Source organism: Euprymna scolopes, chromosome 13 (genome assembly GCF_053919585.1).
Source record: "Euprymna scolopes isolate OS-2025 chromosome 13, ASM5391958v1, whole genome shotgun sequence".
Classification (NCBI taxonomy): domain Eukaryota; kingdom Metazoa; phylum Mollusca; class Cephalopoda; order Sepiida; family Sepiolidae; genus Euprymna; species Euprymna scolopes.
In genome coordinates this window covers 102,785,183-102,809,749 of record NC_136494.1, presented here as the reverse complement: position 1 = coordinate 102,809,749, position 24,567 = coordinate 102,785,183, and the positions used below count along the sequence as shown (strand labels likewise).

The 24,567-nt window shown below is 32.6% G+C and overlaps 1 protein-coding gene across 1 annotated transcript in view; it reads right to left on the bottom strand.

Moving 5' to 3' along the window:
- Positions 1-24,567, bottom strand: part of LOC145292121 (adenylate kinase isoenzyme 5-like) — a 54,280-nt gene that overhangs the window by 13,972 nt on the left and 15,741 nt on the right. The window contains exon 2 of the mRNA XM_080138226.1: positions 16,922-17,009. The gene's annotated coding sequence lies outside the window, so the exon portion shown is untranslated. The remainder of the gene's footprint in view (positions 1-16,921; positions 17,010-24,567) is intronic.

Genomic DNA, 24,567 nt, shown 5'->3' with positions numbered 1-24,567 from the left:
ACTCATGTCCAGGTAACCTACATCTAAAATTTCATGTGTTTAGACCCCAAATTAGCTGAATAGTTTGCTAGAGACCGCAAAGGTCAAATCCTTTGCACTTTGACTCCTTGTCAGCCAAATTTTCGGCCAAAAACGGATTAAAAAGCTTGTCCTATGTCTGAATACACTTTATGTAAAATTTCAAGTTTAGACCAAATTGGCTGAGTAATTTGTTAGAGACCGCAGAGGTAAAATTTTTTAAACTTTGACCTCAATTTTGACCCCTTAACATATATTGTTTTGGGCTCAAATCAAATAAAAAATTTTAATCCATATCCAAGTAACCTATATTTAAAATTTCAAGTGTTTAGACCCAAAATTGTTGGAGGAGTTTGGTAGAATTTTCAAAGGTCAAATCGTTGAACTTTGACCCCTTGATAGCAAAATTTCTGGCTGAAACCAGATTAAAAAGATTTTCCCAAATCTCAATACCCCTTATGCCAAATTTCGAGTCTGTAGAATGAAAATTGGCAAAGTAGTTTGCTAAGAAAATGCACGCGCGCGCACACACACACACACACACACACACACACACACACACACACACACACACACACACAATTTCACTTTTATAGATATATAGATTCACGAGTCACTTAACCCTCTGGGATCGTGAGAGTGCTGAATTGTTGAACGTTACACCAGTTTCCTCCATTTCTGTCAGTCATGGGCAAGAGTATGTGTTTTGGTAAAACTTTCCTCTCCATAATGTTGTCGGTCCATCTCTTTGTCTGTCTCTGCAATGTCCCTTGGAGAATTGTCTTTGCTAGATTATTGGCTCTTGACAATCTGTATCATACTATCAAAATTTTCTTTTCTTGATGATAGTTAGCAGTTCTTCAAAATGTTTTGCATGCAAAATGGTGCTTGTACGTACTGCTTTTTTTGTAATGTGGTCTATGTATAAGACATTGAGAACTTCTTTTTAAATCACATTCACTCCTAACAAGGCATATCGCCACTTGGATGTTAGGGACTACTATTTGGGACCATGCCTAAGAAAGATTAACAAATGTTGATTTACATTACATTTAAACTTCTGCATATCAGTACAGTCAGAAAAACAGGTAGCAGGAAGGGATTTCCAAAGTCTAGCTGTTTGAGGGAAAAAAAACTATTAGAGTAGAAAGCTCTCTGGCATTTAGGAACCTCAACAGTGAAGGGGTGTGATTTTTTTGCTAAGCGGGTTTGTCGGGATATGTATGTCGAGTGGGCACAAGTGCAACGAGTTCATCAGGGCACATTCCATTAAAATAGTTGTAAAACAGTTAAAGGGATGCAACATTGTGGTGATAGGACGGAGGTTAGAGATTAGTTGACAAAGTAGGACATATTAGATTGAAGACTCTTTTTTTGGACCCTATCCAAGAGGAAGAGACTAGTGGTAGATTGCACCAGCCCAAATGTGGCAACAATACTCCATGCATGGAAAATGGTGGCCTTGTAGCGATACAGGGTACTCTCAGGTGTGAGTAGTCTTTTAGCACTTTTCTAACACATCTCATTTCAACTGCTTGGGATTTTTCTTCGTACTTCTGCTGTTAGTGTTCTATTTTCACATACATATAAAAAGATCAACAGGACTATCATGCATAATAGCTACAACTTAGTGAACAAACTTATAATTTTGTTATAAGATTATATAATAACTAGCCATACAACCTGGTGTTGCCTGGGATTAATTACTTTTAAAATATGTATTATAAATATGTGTATGTTTAAAATCAGTAAGGAACACTAATAGCTATTCTTTTAGTAAGAATTATTTTTGTTAGTGGATTTTCTTAAAGGTGACTATTTAAAAATGTCCATATATTATCACACCCTCGGATCAGATTAAGTATTTTTGAAAAATTAAAATGTACTGAAATATGTTAGCCTATCACAAATGGTATTCTTTTTGCTTTTATTAAACAAGGCATATTACAACTTGGATGTAAGGGGCTACTATGTGAGACTCTGCTTAACATGAAGTGAAACAAATACATTGAAAACATTGCCAAGACTTCTGCAAAGAAGGTGGGCTCACTTTATCATGCTCGGAAACTACTCGAGTGTCTATTATCTTTACAAAGCCACCATTTTCCCATGCATGGGGTATTGTTGCAACATTTGGGTTTATGCATTTACTACTAGTCTTTCCCTATTGGACAGGTCCAAAAGTGAATCTCCAGTCTAACAGGTCCCGCACTCTCAGCTAAGCTCCAAGTCTTATCCCATCACTGCAACGTTGCATTCCTGTGTCTGTTTGACAAGTACTTTAATGGAATATGCTTTGACAAACTCATAGCATATATATATATATATATACAGGGTGGGCCAAAATAAGGGTCCTATTTTTTAAGTTATTTAAATTTAAAGATAGGACCCTTATTTTGGCCCACCCTGTATATATATATATATATATATATATATATATGTATGTATATGTATATATATATATATTAAAAAAATTTAAAAGATTGATACTTAGTGCTAATCTAATGAGACAAAAACGATTTCATTTCAATGATTAGTAAAAATTAGCTGAATCTAAATTTGATATCTAGCCATATAAAAATTAAGAAAAATATAACTTAAGGTAATACTATTTTTGAATAGTCTGTGAAACTGGCTTAATATGTTTCTGGTTATATAAAACTCCACTTTCATACTGATTATGAGTTCACCTTTCTTTACACTGTGCTTGACGAAGATTTTCAAAACATGTTTTCATAAAATATTTTGTTGATGTGTAATTTATAGAACATGCAATCATGATAACATGAAACTCGTATTCGTCTAAATTATATATATATATATATATATATATATATATATATATATATATATAATCTATTATATAAAGGGCAAAATTGGCGGGAGCGTTTGTGTATGTCCACGAAAGGCTTTTTTGCATCGGGCTTCTTGCGTCAGTTAGATTCTGCAAGAAGTTTTCACATCATCGTAATATCTCAGATACATTCACAAACGGACATCGTCTCTATCGTTTCTTAAATAAATAAATATATATATATATATATATATATATATATATTTACCATTTATTGATATATCAAAGACCTTTAATTAAAATTCCATGTTTTATAATAACGCCCTTAGAAATTTGAGTCATATAGTAAAAAAATAATTATATATATATATATATATATATTTACCATTTATTTATATATGAAAGACCTTTGATCAAAACTCCATGTTTTATAATAACGCCCTTAGAAATTCAACTAGAAAAAGGATGAGGAGAAAGAATAATATTTAGTTCAACCCCTCATTTAGCTCCAATGTAAAAATTAATATCCCCAAGGAATTCTTCAATATTGTTGAAAATTTTTTTAGGTACCTGCATGGATATAACACTTTGTTTAACAAAAATTCTATCAAGATATCATACGCTACAATGCCTAATTTAGACCAGACAATCATAACCTCTAATAACAAGAAAATTAAAGATGCCCAAGCAATTCCTTTTCCCTTGGGCAAGAAAACCAAACGTAATTGTCAAAAAATAAAAAGAATGCCCCCTCAATAATAACTGTATCCATAAAAATGTGATTTATTCATGTACTGTAACTGAGATACCACCTAAATCGCTCCAAAGAAACACCACTAATTTTTCCCAACAGTCAATCTTTGGTCAAGCAAATGGCAATAATATAAATAATAATAGTCCTTCACAAAACAACTCCCATGATAATAACTTTGGAAACCAGTTCAATAATAACATCCCCACCCATTCACCCACTTCCTATCCTAACCTTAATAACAATCTAATATTAAATGCAAACAACAGTATCCACAATGAACCCAAAACATACACATACATCGGATCCACTTCTACTTTAATAAAGCAGAGAATCTCTAACCACACATCATCTTTTAGCAATAAAAACACAAATAGTAACCAGTGAACCTCTCTGAAATCTAAGAATATTCGCTTCTCAATTAATTGGATTATTATATGTAAATCTCACTCTTACACCCCTGGACCTAAATATTGTAACTTCTGCTGTTCTGAGGCAGTTAGGATTATAATGTCTTCTCAATCCAAAAATGTAATCAATACAAAAAGTGAGCTGATTTTCCAACGCAAACATAGGGCAAAATACAAGTATTGCAATTTTGAAATTACATAGTCCCTCTGTTAAAAGTTAAACTATAAATACATTAGGATTTTTTTTTTTTACTACTGTACATTATTATTATTGTAGTTTTTCCACCCATTCTACTGGATTTTATCATTTTGTCTTACCTAGTTTATTGCTTTTATCTTGAGAATTATAGAAATAATCAATACTGATATCGACTGTTATTATATTATTCTATTTTTTTACATATTAAGATAAATAGTACACCTAAATTATGCATATTTCTCTGTATTGGTATATTTTTATATTTATATATTTATTTATTTGGATATATGTATGTATATGTATGTATATGTGTGTGTGTATATGTATGTGTATATGTATGTATATGTGTATATATGTATATATATATATATGTATGCATATGCATATATATGTGTGTGTGTATGTGTACATATATGTATATAACCATAACCACATAATTTATATATATATATATATATATATATATATATATATATATATATTATATGTTTATATATATATATATATATTTTATATATATTATATATTTACATATATATATATATATATATTAATTATTATTAGTAGTAGTGGTGATGGTGGTGGTGGGGTGTAGGAATGGTAGCAGTTTTAGCATCTGTTATAATTTGTATACGTGTATATAATTATCCTTATGTGTGTCTATGTATGTGTATCTATATATATTTATATATATCTATATATATAAAAATGTAATTCTTGGTTCGTTCAACATCGATAAAATCATATTTCTACATTACCAATTTAATTGAAATTTTCAGAAAATCTATCTGTAAAGTCAATGAATGTTTGCATGTTATTAAAATAATTTAACATTGCGAATTATAAAAATATTAATTAAAATATAAATATTTTTCGTAAGTCGTTTCTGTGAGACTGCCTGGTTTTATTTCCGGTAGCTTCTGTTTCAACTACTCTCGAATTACAAGATAAGTAAAAAAAAAAAAAAAGGTACTCATGCAGAGAGTGATCCGTGCTTAAATAATAACGTTATTATTTTAAAAGCCATTCTTAACATGGGGAAGGGAGGCTGTTTTGTACTTATTCTGTACTTTAACCTTACAATTGTATAAAAAACATATCATAAAACTTTAATTAAACGTGGAAATACGATTTAAAAAATAGCGCGGATCACTCTCTGCATTAGCACAAAAAAAAATCCCATATTTTTTAAATTTAAATTCATTCTTACCAATTTTAAATTCATTCTTACCATATTTTTTAATTTTAAATTTATTTATTTATTTTAAGGCTTTTCACTCATGAACCATTACGTTTTAATTGTTTAGTTTCTTTCACGGCATTGTTTACATAAAAAAGTTTGTTTTAACTTTTTCTAAATCGTTTCATTTTTACGACATGCCTCAGCGTATTATAAACACCCTAACCTCCCCATGTTAAAAACGGCTTTCAAATTAAACACGCCCTTCCACAAACCTCGAAAGCCGTTCTTAACATGGGGAGGTTGGGGGTGTTAATTCTGAAAGCCATTTTAACATGAGGAGGTTAGGGTGTTTATAATATGTTGGGGCGAGTCATAACATTAACGAAGTTGCTATTTATTATTTATTGCAAAAATTGCTTGAAATTTATTTATTTGACAAAAAAATTACATTTTGTTACTCCTTGGGCGTTGAGTTCCATGACGACCAGCAGAAAAAATAATACTCGCTCCCTTAGTCCCCCACCGCACGTAACATATTTTATTTACTGACATTGCCGTAACTAAACGATTATTTATCACATTTACAAACATTTATTTATTTATTCATTTTGAAAAAAAGTTTTACTCTTTATGAATGTTAAAAGAAAAATGTTACTAAATATTTATTATTAATTTCTCACTTTTACAAACATTTGATTTTGAATTTCTTTTTAAATGACGACTTTTATCGACTTTTTTTTTAATAGTATTTGCGGATGGGTATATTGACAAGAAATATCAGTTAAATTTTGTAAATATTCCCCCCCCCCACAAATGGTGTTTATTCCGAAATCCGTTGTTAACATGGAGTGATTGAGGGTGTTTATTCTGAAAGCCGTTCTTAACATTTGTGGAGGTGGACCTAATGTAAAAAAAAAAAATCAATAAATAAAAAAAAAAATCATTTACTGATAATTTCTCACTTTTACAAATATTTTTAATTTACATGCGCGGATGAACAAATTGTTGAATAGTGTGAAAACAAAACGTTTTTGTAATAAACCTTGGGTTTGCAAAATTTAACTGATATTTGTTGTCAGCATACCCATCCACAATTACTATTAAAAAAAAGTCGATAAAAGTCGTCATTTAAAAAGAAATTTAAAAACAAATGTTTGTAAAAATGAGAAATTATTAATAAATGTTTAGTAACTTTTTTTTCTTTTAATACTGATACAACGGCAACATCAAAAAAAAATGTTATGTGCGCATGCGTTACGCTTGACTTGGAGCGGGGGACTAAGGGAGCGACTATTATTTTTTCTGCTGGTCGCCATGGAACTCAACGCCCAAGGAGTACCACATTTTTTTCCAGTATTCATGAAAAGAGTTAAGCCAACGTAAATAAATAAATAAATAAATGTTTGTAAAAGTGACAAATTCAGGTTTAGTTACTTTTTTTATTCATGAAAAGAGTTAAGCCAACGTAAATAAATAATGTTTGTAAAAGTGCGAAATGCAACGTAAGTAAATAAATGATAAATGCCATGTGTACATGCGTTAGCCTTGACTAAGGGGGGTGGGGCTAAGGGAACGACCATTAAATAATTCTGCTGATTGCCATGGGACTCAATGCCCAAGGAGTACAAAAAGTTTTACTTTTTATGAATATTAAAAGAAAAAAGTTACTAAACATTTATTAATAATTTCCACTTTTACAAACATTTGTAATTCGTGTATTTACTTACGTTGGCTTAACTCTTTTCATGAATATTAAAAAAAAAACTAAACAATGTATTGATAATTTCTCACGTTTACAGACATTCTTAATTTACATGAGTGGATAATTTTTTAGGTAAATATTTACATTTAGGTTCACCGCCACAATTTTCTTTTTTAAATGATGACTTTTATTGATAAATAAATTTACTTCTACACAACTTTTATTGATAAATAAATCTACTTCTCTGCAACGGGCACTGGATACCTCCTTTTTTTTTTTTTTTTTTTTTAAATAGTATTTTCGGTAGGGTATGCTGACAACAAATATCAGTTAAATTTTGCAAATAGTTTTTCACCACCCCCTTCAAAAATGGTATTTATTCTGAAAGCTGTTCTTAAGATGAGGAGGTTGGGGGTGATTATAAGGTGGACTTAATCTAAAAAAAAAAAAAAAATACCAAGTTTTTTAAATGATTAAAATAATTTCTCACTTTTACAAACATTTTTACATGCGCACATAAACAACTATTTTTTTATTAACTTTTTTTTACTTTTTTTATTTAAAAATTAGTAAATTTCAATGAATAGAATGATAAATCATTTATCACTAATATGTGTTTTTGGTTTTGTGTTGAATGAAACTTTTTTTTTTTCATTACAACAATAATAAACCAATTTAAATTTTCCGGCATGCGTTTAAGGGTTACGAAATTATCAATAAATCGTTTAATTACTAAGTCAATGTCAGTAAATAAAAAAAAATGTTACGTGTGCATGCATTAGCCTTGACTAGGTGGGGGGGGGGCTAAGGGAGCAACCATTAAATAATTATGTTAGTCGCCATGGAACTCAACGCCCAATGAGTACATAAAGTGGCACTTATGCACTTATGTTATCATGCTATTTTTTAAAAATAGTATTTTCACGTTAAATTCAAATTTTACAATATCTTTTTCTTTTATTAATTTGTTAGGTGAAGTACAGATAACCCGGTCGGTTTCTAATGTGTGGAAAATCTAGCTCCCGAAAAAAAAAAAGGGGATACTCTGGATAGTAACAAAAAATTAAAATTGCCTCAGTCTCGAAAGATTTCTTCTCTACTGAACGAGGAAAAAACGGTGAAGTGTAGTTCATCTTCTGTTTCTCTCTCTTCCTCTCTTAATATCTCTCTCTCTATCCATCTCTCCCTTTGGTACTCCTTGGGCGTTGAGTTCCATGGTGACCAGCAGAAAAAAATAATAGTCGCTCCCTTAGTCCCCCCTTCCTAGTCAAGCCTGATGCATGCGCATGTAACATTTTTATTTACTGATGTTGCCGTTGTAACTAAACGATTATTTGTCACTTTTACAAACATTTATTCATTTATTTTGAAAAATGTTTTACTCTTTATGAATATTAAAAGAAAAAAGTTACTAAACATTTATTAATAATTTCTCATTTTTACAAACATTTGTTTTTAAATTTCTTTTTAAATGACGACTTTTATCGACTTTTTTTTTAATAGTAATTTCGGATGGGTATGCTGACAACAAATATCAGTTAAATTTTGCAAACCCAAGGTTTATTACAAAAACGTTTTGTTTTCGCACTTTCAATAATTTGTTCATCTGCGCATGTAAATTAAAAATATTTGTAAAAGTGAGAAATTATCAGTAAATGATTTAGTTATATTTTTTATTTATTTATTTATTTATTTATTTTTTTACATTACTTTCAGAATAAACACCCTCAACCTCTCCATGTTAACAACGGATTTCGGAATAAACACCATTTGCGGGGGGGGGGGGATATTTACAAAATTTAACTGATATTTGTTGTCAGCATACCCATCCACAAATACTATTAAAAAAAAAAGTTGATAAAAGTCGTCATTTAAAAAGAAATTTAAAATCAAATGTTTGTAAAAGTGAGAAATTATTAATAAATGTTTGGTAACATTTTTCTTTTAATATTCATAAAGAGTAAAACTTTTTTTCAAAATTAATAAATAAATAAATGTTTGTAAATGTGATAAATAATCGTTTAGTTACGGCAATGTCAGTAAATAAAATATGTTACGTGCGGTGGGGGACTAAGGGAGCGAGTATTATTTTTTTCTGCTGGTCGTCATGGAACTCAACGCCCAAGGAGTAACAAAATGTAATTTTTTTTGTCAAATAAATAAATTTCAAGCAATTTTTGCAATAAATAATAAATAGCAACTTTGTTAATTTTACGACTCGCCCCAGCATATTATAAACACCCTAACCTCCTCATGTTAAAATGGCTTTCAGAATTAACACCCCCAACCTCCCCATGTTAAGAACAGCTTTCGAGGTTTGTGGAAGGGCGTGTTTGATTTGAAAGCTGTTTTTAACATGGGGAGGTTAGTTGTTGAATGAATTTAAATTTAAAAATATGGGATTTTTTTTTGTGCTAATGCAGAGAGTGATCCGCGCTATTTTATAAATTGTATTTCCACATTTAATTAAAATTTTATGATATATTTTTTTATTCAATTGTAAGGTTAAAGTACAGAATAGGTAGAAAACACCCTCCCTTCCCTATGTTAAGAATGGCTTTTTAAATAATAACATTATTATTTCAGCACGGATTACTCTCTGCATGAGTACCTTTTTTTTTATTTATCTTGTAATTCGAGAGTAGTTGAAACGGAAGTTACCGGAAATAAAACCAGGCAGTCTCGCAGAAACGACTTACGAAAAATATTTATATTTTAATTAATATTTTTATAATTCGCAATGTTAAATTATTTTAATAACATGCAAACATTCATTGACTTTACAGATAGATTTTCTGAAAATTTCAATTAAACTGGTAATGTAGAAATATGGTTTTATCGATATTGAACGAACCAAGAATTACATATATATATATATATATATATATATATATAAATCAGGTGAATAGGAACACAGATTAATTAATCATGTAGTATTAAGTCTTACAGAATATTTTTTGGAGGTAATATTATATAAGACAATCCCAGCCAAAAAGAGAATAGCTCAATATACTTGATAGAGCAAATAGAATTTATAGTTTTTTTGTTTAAATTTCATTCAGAAAAACATCAATTTTCAGAAAAGAAATTTATTGTTTGAAAAAATAATACAGTTCAGATTGTTTTCCTTATCCCCTGGATTTTCGATGTAAGCAGCTTCCATACAGGGATTATATACAACAAAAAGTTAGGAGGATTATACCCCGGACTTTCCATACTCAAAGGATTATCACTAAGGACCAAAAATACCTTATAATTAATTGGAATCTACCTACAATGTAGATTTATTCAACAAACTCAGACTAAGATATATGATGATTGCTGCATCTTTCCAGATGATCACCGTCACATTGAGTTCTCCCAATCTTGTCGTCCATGCCATTTCAGATGACTCTCCACTCCCCCCGCAGATTTGCACATCTTGAAGCAGATGTGACAAACAAATTGAGCAATTTCCATCGAGTTGACTTCCTCTGGAGGTTGAACGGTATTCCTATGAACAATCACATGTCTTCTCAGACCAGCAGTAGACTTACAAACTTTGCTGGATGTTAAACAGATCGTGTCGTTCGGACTAATAGGTGCAAAATTGACCTGAACAGGAGCTTTGTGTGACTTAAGGTGGTTGATGTAGCTAGCTTTTGTACAAAAGCACTCGTTCATAAGGGTCACGTTAAGACCGTCAATGAAGCTCTAGCTTCAGATTGCTGTGGGCCTGCTTTCTTTTCTCTAGAGCATCATAACTTTCACATACAAGCTTTCGCCACTTCAGCCTTTGCAGAGTAAGTTCTTCCCATGTGTCGAGGTCGATTTGTAAGATTTTCAAATTATTCTTTGTAGAGTCCCTGAACCTCTTCCTAGGCTTGTGTTGAGGGCGCTTGCCATTTTCTAGCTCCCCGTAAAAAATTTGTTTTGGGCAGCCTAAAATCTTTCATTCGAATCAAGTGGCCAACCCAATGCATGTGAGATCTGATTACAAGTGGCTCAACACTAGAGCAACATGCTCTCACAAGGACTTCAGTATCAGGTACTTGTGCTTGCCACTTGATGTTTAAGATATGTCTCAAGCATTTTTGGCAAAATCGTTCAAGCCATTTAATGTGCCTTTGATGCAATATTCATGTCTGTAGTTCAAAACTTTAACATGACACCTCTATCACAATCCTGAAACACATGAGTAAGTAGAGCAGCAAAATATATAGAGAAAAGAGTAGGGGCAGGAATATCACCTTGTTTGACACCATTGTCAACTGGGATTTCATCAGACAATTTTCCGTTTAATGAGACTCGAGCTTTCATGTCCCTGTGCAGTTCCTTGAATATTCTAACAAAGGTTGGAGGACACCCTAGTTTTTCTAAGATTAACCAGAGAGCATCCCTATTAACGGTGTCAAATGCTTTCGTTAGATAAACAAACACTTGATACAGTGGTATCTGTTGTTCAATACATTTCTCCTGGACTTGCCGGGCTGAAAAAATCATATCCATAGTTCCTCTGCCAGACCTAAAGCTACTTTGTGACTCTGGAATAGCATTAGGACAAACATCCTCCAGGAACCTGTTAATAGAAGTCGTGCGAGAACTTTCCCATTAGCTTCCAAAAGCACAATCCCACGGTAGTGGTCACAAACATTCTTCTGCCCCTTTCCTTTAAACAGGGTCACCAAGACACCATCAATCCAATCCTGTGGAACAGGAGCACATTCCCAGATTTCCTCAACAAAACACAGGATAGCATTAGCAATATTCACACCTCCAATCTTAAGAAGCTCCACCGGAACACCATCCAAACCAGGTGCCTTGCCACTGCTGATTTGTGCGATAGCCAACTGCACCTCAACCAGATTAGGCAAACGTCCATTCTGAATATGATATGGTAGGTTATCAATTGCATCAGCATCTACTGCTGAGGGATTGTGAAATACATCAGTAAAGTGCGGTTGCCATCTTTTCAAGATATTTTCTGGATTGTTAATGACAACAGAACCATCTTTCGACATCAGGAGAAATATTGAAGAGGTAGGAGGATCAAATACTTGGCGAAGGAGTCCATAAAATTCCTTCGAATTTTTTGTGTCAAACGCCTTTTGGATCTGCTCCGTTATATTCATCCACCATTGGAGATATATATATATATATATATATATATATATATATATATATATATATATATATATATATATATATATGGATGTATCTATACCCGTAGCCAAATTAAATATTGAAATGCTCATATCTTTGGTTCTATAGGATGAAACTACATGAAAATTTGTACACTTTTTGAAGATTATAATACTATTCCATGGTTAAAATTTTATGACAATTGGTAAAAAAGAACCTATATTTTCAGACCAATAAAATATGCCCAAATTTGTCTACATTTGTATATATAGCTTTAGTTTTACTGCTTTGGGATGAATTTTGCTTCTTTTTTTTTGCTTGGTTGTCTCCACTCTGGCCTTGCTAGGCCACTTTTATATATATCTTGAGTGTAGAGTCATTCTTGTAATATATTTGTCCAAAGCCAAAAAAAAAAAAAAAAAGCAATGGCAACATAAATCCAATCAGAGAAACTTTTTCAGGCAAAGAATTGATCCAGTCAGGATCAGCAGAACTTAGTGATATTTTCGTGCCAAGACAGAAAGTTATCACTGAGAAATCCAAAGAGATTCAGTAATTTTTATAAAGCAATTAATTCTTATCACCCTTGGTTATAAGTAGAATCACTTGAATATTTGTGGTTACACCTTTTCAGTATGCCAAAAATATTGCAACAATATATATATATATATATATATATATATATATATATATATATATATACATACATACATACATATATATATATATATACATATATATATATATATATATATATATAATGAGACAATGACAAAAGTCTATATTCCAAATTTCATGATGTTGACCATCTTATAATTTATTTCTTTAATTCAGTCAATCAATGAATCTATTTTGCCCTTAACTCATCCGAAGAAATAGCAACTATCAATCCACTAAAAGGAAATAAAATGCATTTGGACATGATTAAAAAATCTGAATTCGGATTTTTTAATCATGTCCAAACGCATTTTATTTCCTTGGCTGTTTGTTGGCTGTTATGGCTCTCGTGAGCTGCGATGTTGTTTGGCTGTGGAAATAATTATATAATCTCTCACATTCTGAATATATATATATATATATATATATATATATATATATATATATATAGTATAAATTTTTAATTTGTACAAATATTATTGGCTGCATATGTGCATACATGTTTCAGATGCAATTTCCTGCAAATGCAATCATCAAGCCAAAATCTTCAGATAAATTGAATACGTGAATCGTAATTCTCTCAATGCAAATCTTTCTTTTTTGTCGTTGTTTTTTTTTAAGAAGAAAATAAAAATAAGGCAAAAGGAGAGAGAAAAGGGAGTAGAAGGGATGCCTGCCATTAAATCAGTTTAGGAGAAGCATTTATTTCTTGTTTTTATTATTCTGATATACTTGTGATCATTTTTCATTAACAACCTCCTAATAAAATACTTATCTAGTCTGGCAGTGTGAATTGAATGTGATCTGACTCAGAATCAGGTAATTTTATTACCATGATCTTGAGACATGATCTCAAACCAGTTCAACTTCCACAGATAAAAAATGCTGCAGGAATCTATTTTTAGTATTTAGAAAAATAATCAGACTTTTATTTTTAGTTGTTTTCTTTTTTCGTCTTTTTTTTTTTTTTTTTTTTTACTTTCTATACCGATTTATACGTTTTTCTTTACTTTTTTTAAAAACTTTCCAATTTTCTTTTTTTAATTATTAGTTCCGCTTGCACTTTATATGACTATGAGCTTTGGTGCGAACATTGGATAAGGATATTTTTCCCATGATTTTTATGGAGGGTACACATTCGTAAAAAAAATATACTAGACTTTTTAGCTTATTAAAAACGAACAAAACTTAAAAGATAGGTACGGCTAATGATGGAGTACTGTTACCACATTTAGGCAGGAGCTACCAAAAGAAGCTTATTCTGCCTTGACAGAGTTCAAAATAGACTTCATAGCTTAGTGGAGGGATGCCCTTTTCCTTCCCCACAACCTCTTTCCCACAGAAGAGAAGTTGCGAGCCCGTTTCTGCTTTATCATTATTTTCATAGTAAGTTCTCGTCTGAGTTTCAATTTATGCCCCCCCCCCTCGCCAAACTTTCATGAAAAACACTCGTCTGGCCGAAACCACTATCAATAATTTCCCACACTCTTTATTTGTACCTAAACCTAAACGTAGATTCCATGGACAAAGCATCTTTCTTAGAACTGCACGCCTGTAGAACTCTCTTCCGTTTGCCTGCTTTTCTGTTGACTATAATTGGATTGTCTTCAAGTCCAACGTAAACAAGTTCTTGATGAACCATCCTCCTAAGTAATCCAATTTACAAAATTTCCACTACTTATGATTACTATGCTATCATCCCATTGACTAATGTACACACATTAACCCTTATCCTCAAGTGGTCTACGGGCCTTGATAAGTGGTGACTTCTTTGTAAAATAATAAAAAATGTTATAAACCATTGACTTAAAATGAGTAATTATGCCAAATTTATGTTTAAATACATTTATGTTCATTTCTGCATTAAATACCAATCCTTATTCATCCCTAACTGTGCATCAAACAGATACCATAATATGTAGTTCGCTGCATCTTACCATAACAAAGGCCCATACAAAATTTCAACCAGATCGGCTCAGTAGTTTTGGAGAAAAAGTGGAACGGACAGACAGATAAACAGGCAAAGAGAAATATAATATAGATTAAGTAGCTAATGTTCTTATGATTAACGATAAAAGAATGTAAACTCACTTGAAAAGTTGAAACGTTTCTTTATAAAGTCACAACGAAAACTGCAAAATGATAAAGTGTGAAATCTCAAGTGTTTTCGGTTGATAAAAGCAAATGTTAAGAACTGATAAGTAAAGTTTTACATGGAAAAGTGTTTATTTCATATGACACACGAGATTAGAAAAGCTTCCATGTTAGCCTTTGCTTACATATTGATAAGACAGGTGAGTCAATGAAAATCTTAACCTGTTCATATGAAAACAATCTCTCAATCATTCAAAACTAGCGAGGATACTCGGCATTTCCCGAGTGTGTCGAGGTGGTGTAATAAGGAACCCCAAAACAACAGAGGTGTTAAAAAAAAAAAGTGGTACTAGGCAGGCAGGCTCGAACCCGTAATGCGAAGGAGGAAAAGAAGGTGAAACAAAAACAAAATGTCTTAGCTGGTGCGTCCATCGTGAAACCGAAAGTCGCGAGCATTAAAATTAAGGGTAGTGAATCGAAAGGAGACGATCACCTGCAAAAATGTTGACAAATAAAGCGATCCCTCTGTGTACAAAACTGCCCAGTTGAGGGTGAAGGAATTAATGTTTTTAGCCAATTTTTTATATTTGTCGTCCAAGACATCTACCTCCAAAACGATACTGATTGCCTCAGGATCTGTCATGTGTGTCGAAAGTTTTTGGCAGACATACAAACACACACACACACACACACACACACTCATTTTGACTTTTATATTATAGAAGATGGCTGCCGTTCATTTTCATGAATTCAAAAATAGTTTTGCGTTTATTCAGATTGGTACTTATATCGATAAACAAAAATGAAGAAAAACGTTTTTATTGTACTTATTTCTCATGGAATAAAGATTATATATTCTGAAAATCACAAAAATTGATCAAGTAGTTTTTTTTATTTACGAAAAACAAATTTGCCGTTTTTTTACTGATAAGTGACAGACGAGGCCATATTTGTTTCATGAAGGGAGGTAATCAGTGATTATTTGGAGTTTCTCGTGCATTAAGATTGTCTGCGCTTATCCAACGATTCGTTGATTTCATTTTTTTCACCCTTATCGAAACAAGAGTAAAATTTGATTTTCTTGAAAAACAAAAAAGTACTTGTAATTGTCTGTATTTTTGAGATGAGGTGTTTTTATTTATTGAGATTGTCGGACTGACTTCCTCATCTTGGTTATTATAGTCACAACGTTTCGGACGTTTTGCCCTCCGGCCTTCATCAGGTGTTTTGTATGGAACTGGGGAACCGATTGTTAGGAGTCTCGAACCCAACCCTTTATTATTATTACAGGGGTACCGTGTTCGGACTCCAGCTAGGCTCTGGGACATAGTTGCTAATTCTCTGTTTTGAATGTTACTTTTCACTGCCTTCCTCCAGGATTGAACTCAGCACCTTTGGGTAACTGTAAACTTTGATACAACGTCTAGGACCACTCGACTACATATTTTAGTGACATAACAACCGAAACGTTGTGACTATAACAACCAAGATGAGGAAATCAGTCCGACAAGCTGAATAAACAAACTACTTGATCAAATTATATGATTTTTGGATTTTTTTTCATCTTCGTACATGACTGGTACGTACATAATACAGACATTTCTGTATTTTCTTTACTTTTAAATGCTGCTATAAATGCCAATCTGAATAAGCACCAATAGTTCGTATTAGCAGGACAACCTGACGAAAGAGAGAGAGAAAGAGAGAGGGGGAGACAAACAGACAGAGACATACAGAAGGACAGAGAGTTAGAGAGTTTATCATTAACAAGCAACTATACCGTTTTTTTTTTATCGATTTAAATGGTGTATTAGAAACTCTTAGTTATTTTAATTAACCATGAATCGAAAACATTATTTAACAAGAATGAATAACGTACATTGACAAATTAGAACTGATAGAACAAATATACGCATTTATTGAATGCACCAACAAATGTAAAGAACATACAACATTAACAACAACAAAACAATAAAATGTCTATTAACTCACCACATGGGTGGAAACTCTATCTTTATATGATAGGAATATTCAACCAACACCGGAATCTGCTCAGCATGGTGAAAGCATGTCTCTCTCTCTGTAATTAGAAGGCATTAAAAAATCAGTACACAACTGTTTCTTGTGCAGCCCCTTGCAGACAAAAAGAAAAGTAAAGAAAAAAAATGGCTGCCTTTCCGGTTTTATGCTAATCCAACTGATCACTTTATGCAAATGAGATACTGCTGATTGTAGTATAAAAGCCTGACTTTTACAGAGACTCAGAGATTTAGGATTTGGTGACAGAAGGAACGAGCCTTGTGAGCAGAAAGTTGTGTTTTTGCAGTTGGAAGAAATTAGACAGTAGTGTTAAAATGTTTTTTATTCTAGACATCGTAGCTAGGAGGAATTTACAAGCAATTTCAGCAAAAATGGGTGACAGAATAAGGCTAAGCAGCGACACCGTCAGACCATTTACTGGAGAAGGTGACGTGGTCGCCTGGCTTAACAAGCTGAAGCTTCTGGTCTTGACCTTTACTCCTGATCTGAAATGGAACACATACATCAAGTTTGTTGCCAATGTCGCTGGTAAAATGGTGGGATCCTTCTACTGCTCCAGTAGATATTTCACTCCTCATGCAATTCTCTACTTATATAAAAGCCAGGTATGTCCAAGGATGGAGTACTGTTGCCACATCTGAGCAGGAGCTGCTAGAAGCAGCTTATCCTGCTTTGACAGAGTTCAAAATAAACTTTGCAGTTTAGTGGGGGATACCCTTTTCTCTTCCCTGCAACCTCTTACCCATAGAAGAGATGTTGCGAGCTTGTCTTTGCTTTGTCGTTATTTCTATGGCAAGTGCTCGTCTGGTCTCCCCTCGCCAAACTTTCATGAAAAACACCCGTCTAGCTGAAACCGCTGTCAATAATTCTCCTCAATCTTTATTTGTGCCTAAACCAAAACATAGATTCTATGAACAAAGCTTCTTGCTTAGAACTGCACGCCTGTGGAACTCTCTTCCGTTTACCTGTTTTCCATCTGACTACAATTTGGTTGTCTTCAAGTCCAACGTAAACAAATTCTTGATGAACTGTCTCCTTAAGTAATCCAATTTACCAAATTTCCACTACTAACGATTACTATATTATCCCACTGACTACTGTATACTCAGTAACCCTTATCCTCGAGTGGCCTCTGGGCCTTGATAAGTGGTGTCCCCTATGTAAAAAAAAAAATCTATTTGGCAAAAAGATAAAACAAGTATGCTTCAATTGCCACGTAAGAAAAGAGTACTAGAAATTTACACAGGAGAATATACAGTAGCCCAGCACCTGTATAATTTTGCCTTGAATTGTTGTGTTGTTGGTGCATTTATTAACTCTCTATATACCAAGAAGAGAATACAGTAGCCCAGTACCTGTCCAAATTCCCCTTAAATTGTTGCATTTTTGGTGCCTCCTCCGATTCAATCAAAATCAGCAGTGAAATAAATTCTTGTAGTGCCCTCGTAAACTTCTTTCTGGTGCAGGTGTGAATAATAAGTCATGAGGTATATCATAATGACCATTGATGAAATTGTAGGCCAAAATGAGTTCACCATGCAGTCGTCAGCGCTCCAGTGGGAGAAGACTAAGCTTCTTGAGTCAGCTGTCATGGTGCAGGTTTGCTAAACCCTGCACCATTTAAGTAGCCAGTTTTTTAACTCTCTCCAGATGCTGGATATCACATATTAAATATGGAGCAAATGCTTGGCCATTATACTCTAACACTCATCTGATGAGGGAGACATAAATAGGAAGAAATATTTTAGGAGTGAGTTTGCAGAAAAAATGTCGAATGAGAAATAGAGTTATTCTTGCTTTATTTGCAGCCTAAATATAATGCTTAGATGACTCCCTTTTTTTTCTTTTTTTACAAGGGAGTTACCACTTATGAAGGCCTAAAGACCACTCAAGGATAAGGGTTAACGAATGTAAGGTGGTAGTGTAGTAATCATTAATGGTGTAAATTGGGTAAAATTTGGATTATTTAAGGGGACAGCTCAACAAGAACTTGTTTACATTGGACTTGAAGGCTACCATATTATAGTCGCATGGGAAGCAGGCCAGTGGAACAGTGTTCAACAGGTGGGCAATTCTAGGAAAGAAGCTTTGTTCATGGAATATGCATTTAGATTTAGGCACAAATAGAAAGTGGGGGAAATGTTGATAATGGTTGTAGCTGGTCGAGTGATTTTTGTAAAAGTTTGGCAAGGAGGGACCAGAGATTCAAGTCAAGATCTCTTGCCTTGTTCGCCTCCTTGGGCAGAGCAGTGTCGTCACCAAAAGTAGGAGTCAAGTCGAAAAGAACACCAATGGCAGCATTTATCGACATGAATGTATAAGTCATGTTCAATATATCTCTGTTTAATTTGCTCGTTTAGCAATGCAAATGTTAAGCTAAATTGTCGCTGATTAATGCAAGGACATATCTGAAAATTTGAAAAATGATTGAAAAATATTTTTTAGACAAGAATTGAATAAATCATTTTGGATAAGTAATTGACAAAGAAGCATGTTGCAACCTGAATTCAGTTCAAGATTTAAAATAACCCATGTGCAATGTATACATAATAATGTTCCCACCTCATGTTATCAACAACAAATGTTGAGGGCAAACAAAAATCTCTTGGATGACATACTTGAAGAACATGTCCAAAGCATGAGAGCAATAAACAAAAATAATAATTATAATAATAATAATAAAAACAAGATACAAAAATAAAAAAATTAAACTTTCATCAGACCTAATGCATCTCATTGAATTTTGTTAATCAAAAATATTTTTGGGGAAAAGGACATTATCCAAAATTAAATTCTTTTTTATGTAAATGGTAGTCAATAAAATTTTAAATAATAATTTTCATAATCTATATATTATTACACTTGTCACTTCGACCGTTATCGTTGTGACCATCCCTTAGATTGAAAATGGAATATTCCAAATGGCTAATAAACATTTTTAATATAACAAAAAAAATTGGTGTCGCTGCTAACCATGATAATTAATGAAAAACAAATTACCTCCCTTTATGGTCACTAATTTTCAAAACAAAATAAACGTCAGTCTTTTTATGGTTTCAAATTGGCTATTTTATTTTACAATTTTAAAAATATCATGTTGAGGGGGAGACTAACACCCTTTTCTCCCCATGTTAGGAATGGTTTTCTAAATAATAAGATTATTATTTCAGCATGGTTCATTTTAAATTTGTCATTCTTTTTGTTTAATATTCTTTGTCATTTGGTAAAACTTGCAGAGAACGCTCTGTTTTACAGTTGTTTTAAAAATGAAACAGAAATTTAAATTTTGTTCCATTTAATCTAGTGGACAAAGAATTTTTGACTCCCTACTTCCTATTTCTGACAGCAGAGATGTTGCAAGTCTATCATTATGGCAGGTGCTCAACTGACCTCCAATTTCTGGTCCACTCTGTAAAACGTTTGTAACAAACACTCATAACTAGTATTCTTAAAAAGTGTCCATTCAATATGTATTAATAGTAGTGATGGGACGATTTCAATATTTTCCCAATTCTGATATAGTTCTGAATTCCTGATTGTGATACAATTACTGATTCTGATAATTTTAAAACCTCTAAATATTTTGTTATAAAATTGATGCTCTTCATTTTTTGTTTTAAGATTGTTGCAATATTTTTTATATTTTATATGTGGGAGTGTATGATTAAAGAAAGTTGAAAGGTTCTACTATAAACACTGATGATAGGAACTGACCAATCAAATGGAGCCACGTTTGGCTAGCAACCAATCAGAAACCAGAAATGCTCCATAAAAATATTGAATCTTTTAGCATTCCTGCACATGATTTTTCGTGTCCTATACAAGAAGGAATTTGTTCTCCATCTGCAGACTTTTACAATCCGACATTTGTACAGACTGACTACCCAACAGAAAACCCTATTCTTGGTCTTCATCTTGGCTTTTAGAATTCAAAGCTTCTCTGATTGACGACGACCATTTTGTTTGGAACAAGATTTTTTTTCATCTTCTGAAACCAAAAATGGCTTTAAATTCAAGAGGTTATGGGCCCAGCACCCTTTCACTGCAACACAAATATTGCAACACAGATTCTGTAAAACCCATGTAATATACGTATATATTTTTGTATACATAATAGATACATTTGTGGAGTGGGTGAATCAATAGATTTTAATTTTACTGGTAATTTAAAATAAATACATATTTTTCATTTTATCATTAGTACCAGCAATAGAAAATTACGTTTCAAACAACAACAAAAATAAATTTTCAAGAATCGTTTTTGACATCAGAAAATAGGAACAAATTTTCTGATTTAAATACCACCAAAAGTTTTGATTTTTCCGATTTCCGATTCTGATTAATCGTCCCAACATTAATTAATACAGGGTGAACGATAAAATTGTCACCATAGAAAAGACAACATGATTCCATTTCTATTTGATGAAAGCAGATTTTCTTTTTTTTTTTTTTATTGCAGACCATCTACTAGTTGGCCAATTGTGTACAAATCCCAAGAGCAATGGGAACCTTCTATCATGTCTGAAAGTGGCCCAATGTTCAACAAACGAGATCGGAGATGTGCCACTGTACAACTCATGCTCTCTACCAATCCAAGTTATGACAACAGGACTATTGCCAACACCTTCAAAATGAAAATCTGGATAGTTTAATGCTTGAGGGAACAGCTCAATGCACTGGATGACCCACAGTTATGGTTTTTGATGTGATTTCATGAGATCCACATCATGCCACCTCACATCTTCGAAGTCGGCTTGAAAGTCCACACCAAAGTGTACCTGGATGTGCTAAAGAGTGTGTTAATCCTTTGGTGCAATAAGGTGGCCGCTGACAGACCCTGGATGTGGTAGCAAGATTCGGCACTGGCCTACAACCCAAGGTTAGCTTCAGAAGGAATACCCTTCTTTCACTGGCTCTGACTCTACCCCCGACCTAAACCCACTGAACTACTTTGTTTGGTCATACGTTGAGAACATCACCAACATGGCCTCCCACAATACCAAAGCCAGCCTGATCACCACCATCTGCAGAGTATTCACAGAGCTCCCGCCAACGCTTGTGAAAAAGGCACAGTCCCAGTGCTGGACCTGTATCAAGCCATGATTGAGGCTGAAGGCGGCTACATTAAATAAATGTCAGCTCTACTACATAATCAAGTTACTTGAATTGATTTTTTCAATAAAAGTTTTTAAATAAAGCAATACTGTTGTTTTCTTTAGGGCGACAATTTTATCGTCCCACGCTGCAGTGATAAAAAATGCTGTTGACATTTACACACAACAGGCAGATGAAAATGCTACTTCAAATTTAAGCACTCAAACTTTTCAATTCAAAGCCCAGACCTCGTTATGTAACAATTAGTAAAGAAATCATAAAGACTATATCAGAAAGCAACTTTTTCTTCTCTTATTGCAGAAAAACAAAAGATTCTATTTTTTAGATGTGTCTAGGCAGATTTTTGATAAGGTCTGTCTATCTGTTTATTTTTCACTCTGTGTTGCAATATTTTTGGCATAATATAAAAGTATGATTACAAAGATTTGGACGATTATATTTCTAGCCAGGAGTGATGAGAACGAACCAATCATGTCCCAGAATCGCTCTATAAAATATACTGAATCTCTTAGAATTTTTCAATCATAGTTGTTTATCTTTACATGAGAAGAGAACTATGCTTTGCTGATCCTGACAGGATTAATACTACCAATTTTTTTACCTAGAATTCTTTACAATTCAAATCGTCTGGTTGGATTGATGCTGCCAAATTTTATTTGGGACTTATTTAATATTTGCAATTGGATATTTTTTTTTTCAACGATAGTTTTGTTTTTTGCTATTCTTTTTGGATTATTTTTTTTTTCTTTTACAAGAATGGCTCTTCACTTAAGACTCTAAAACCTAGCAGAATTTGTAGAAATTCCACGGAATACCCCGTGTAGGGGCACCTGGGTGTGTAATTGTGAGATAAGGGTTGCACAATATCCAACCACGCCTCTCTTGAATCGGCACTGTTTGAGTCCAGTGGCAAGAAAAAGTCCAGGATGACTGGAAACAATGCCGAGATAAGCAGAGAGAACATACAGGACCTGGAAGTTCCAAATAGCCACCCATTTAGATCAGGTTCAATGTTGCTTAACTTCAGTGATCCAGCGGGAACTGGTGTGTCAACATGATTATGCCATATATATTGTGCTACATAGTTCAATACAAATAATAAAATCACATTGTAAGAGATAATGTTTAATTTATTTCTTCAATTCAACATCTCTTGGCAGACAATATTCTTTTTTCTTTTATCTTGTTTCTTTCAAATGTTCCCTTTTTTTACATAACGTTTTGCTGACTTTTTCAAATGTGAAGAACTGCTGCACATTAAAATTACTAAAAGTTTCTTTCTCATACCCTTACAACAACGATCCTATATTATTATGATATTTGAAAACAAGGATACATTAAAGAGAAATCACTCTCATATTCTTGTCCAGAGTTGCCAAATTGGCCTTTTTAAAGCCAAATGTAACAAATTTGGCCTTTTTTAAAAGCAGTTTGCCCTTCAAAAATTGTATTTGAACTTTTTGAAAGCATAACGTATGAACTAACTAAGCAAGGAACAAACTAACTAAGCAAGGAACAAACAGAATAATATATAGATTATGCCAACCAGTTCTATAAGAGATTCTGTCCAACCATGTTACACTCAAAGTTTGAAATAGCATTTGTATTGGTCACTTAACTTTTAAATAGGATTTTCATTAGTCTGTTTCACTTAATTTTGAAATAGCATTTTCATTGGTCTGTCTAATTTAATTTTGAAATAGCATTTTCATTAGTCTGTTTCACTTAATTTTGAAATACCATTTTCATTAGTCTGTTTCACTTAATTTTGAAATACCATTTTCATTAGTCTGTTTCACTTAATTTTGAAATACCATTTTCATTGGTCTGTCTAATTTAATTTTGAAATAGCATTTTCATTAGTCTGTTTCACTTAATTTTGAAATACCATTTTCATTAGTCTGTTTCACTTAATTTTGAAATACCATTTTCATTAGTCTGTTTCACTTAATTTTGAAATACCATTTTCATTGGTCTGTCTAATTTAATTTTGAAATAGCATTTTCATTAGTCTGTTTCACTTAATTTTGAAATACCATTTTCATTAGTCTGTTTCACTTAATTTTGAAATACCATTTTCATTAGTCTGTTTCACTTAATTTTGAAATACCATTTTCATTGGTCTGTCTAATTTAATTTTGAAATAGCATTTTCATTAGTCTGTTTCACTTAATTTTGAAATACCATTTTCATTAGTCTGTTTCACTTAATTTTGAAATACCATTTTCATTAGTCTGTTTCACTTAATTTTGAAATACCATTTTCATTGGTCTGTCTAATTTAATTTTGAAATAGCATTTTCATTAGTCTGTTTCACTTAATTTTGAAATACCATTTTCATTAGTCTGTTTCACTTAATTTTGAAATACCATTTTCATTAGTCTGTTTCACTTAATTTTGAAATACCATTTTCATTGGTCTGTCTAATTTAATTTTGAAATAGCATTTTCATTAGTCTGTTTCACTTAATTTTGAAATACCAT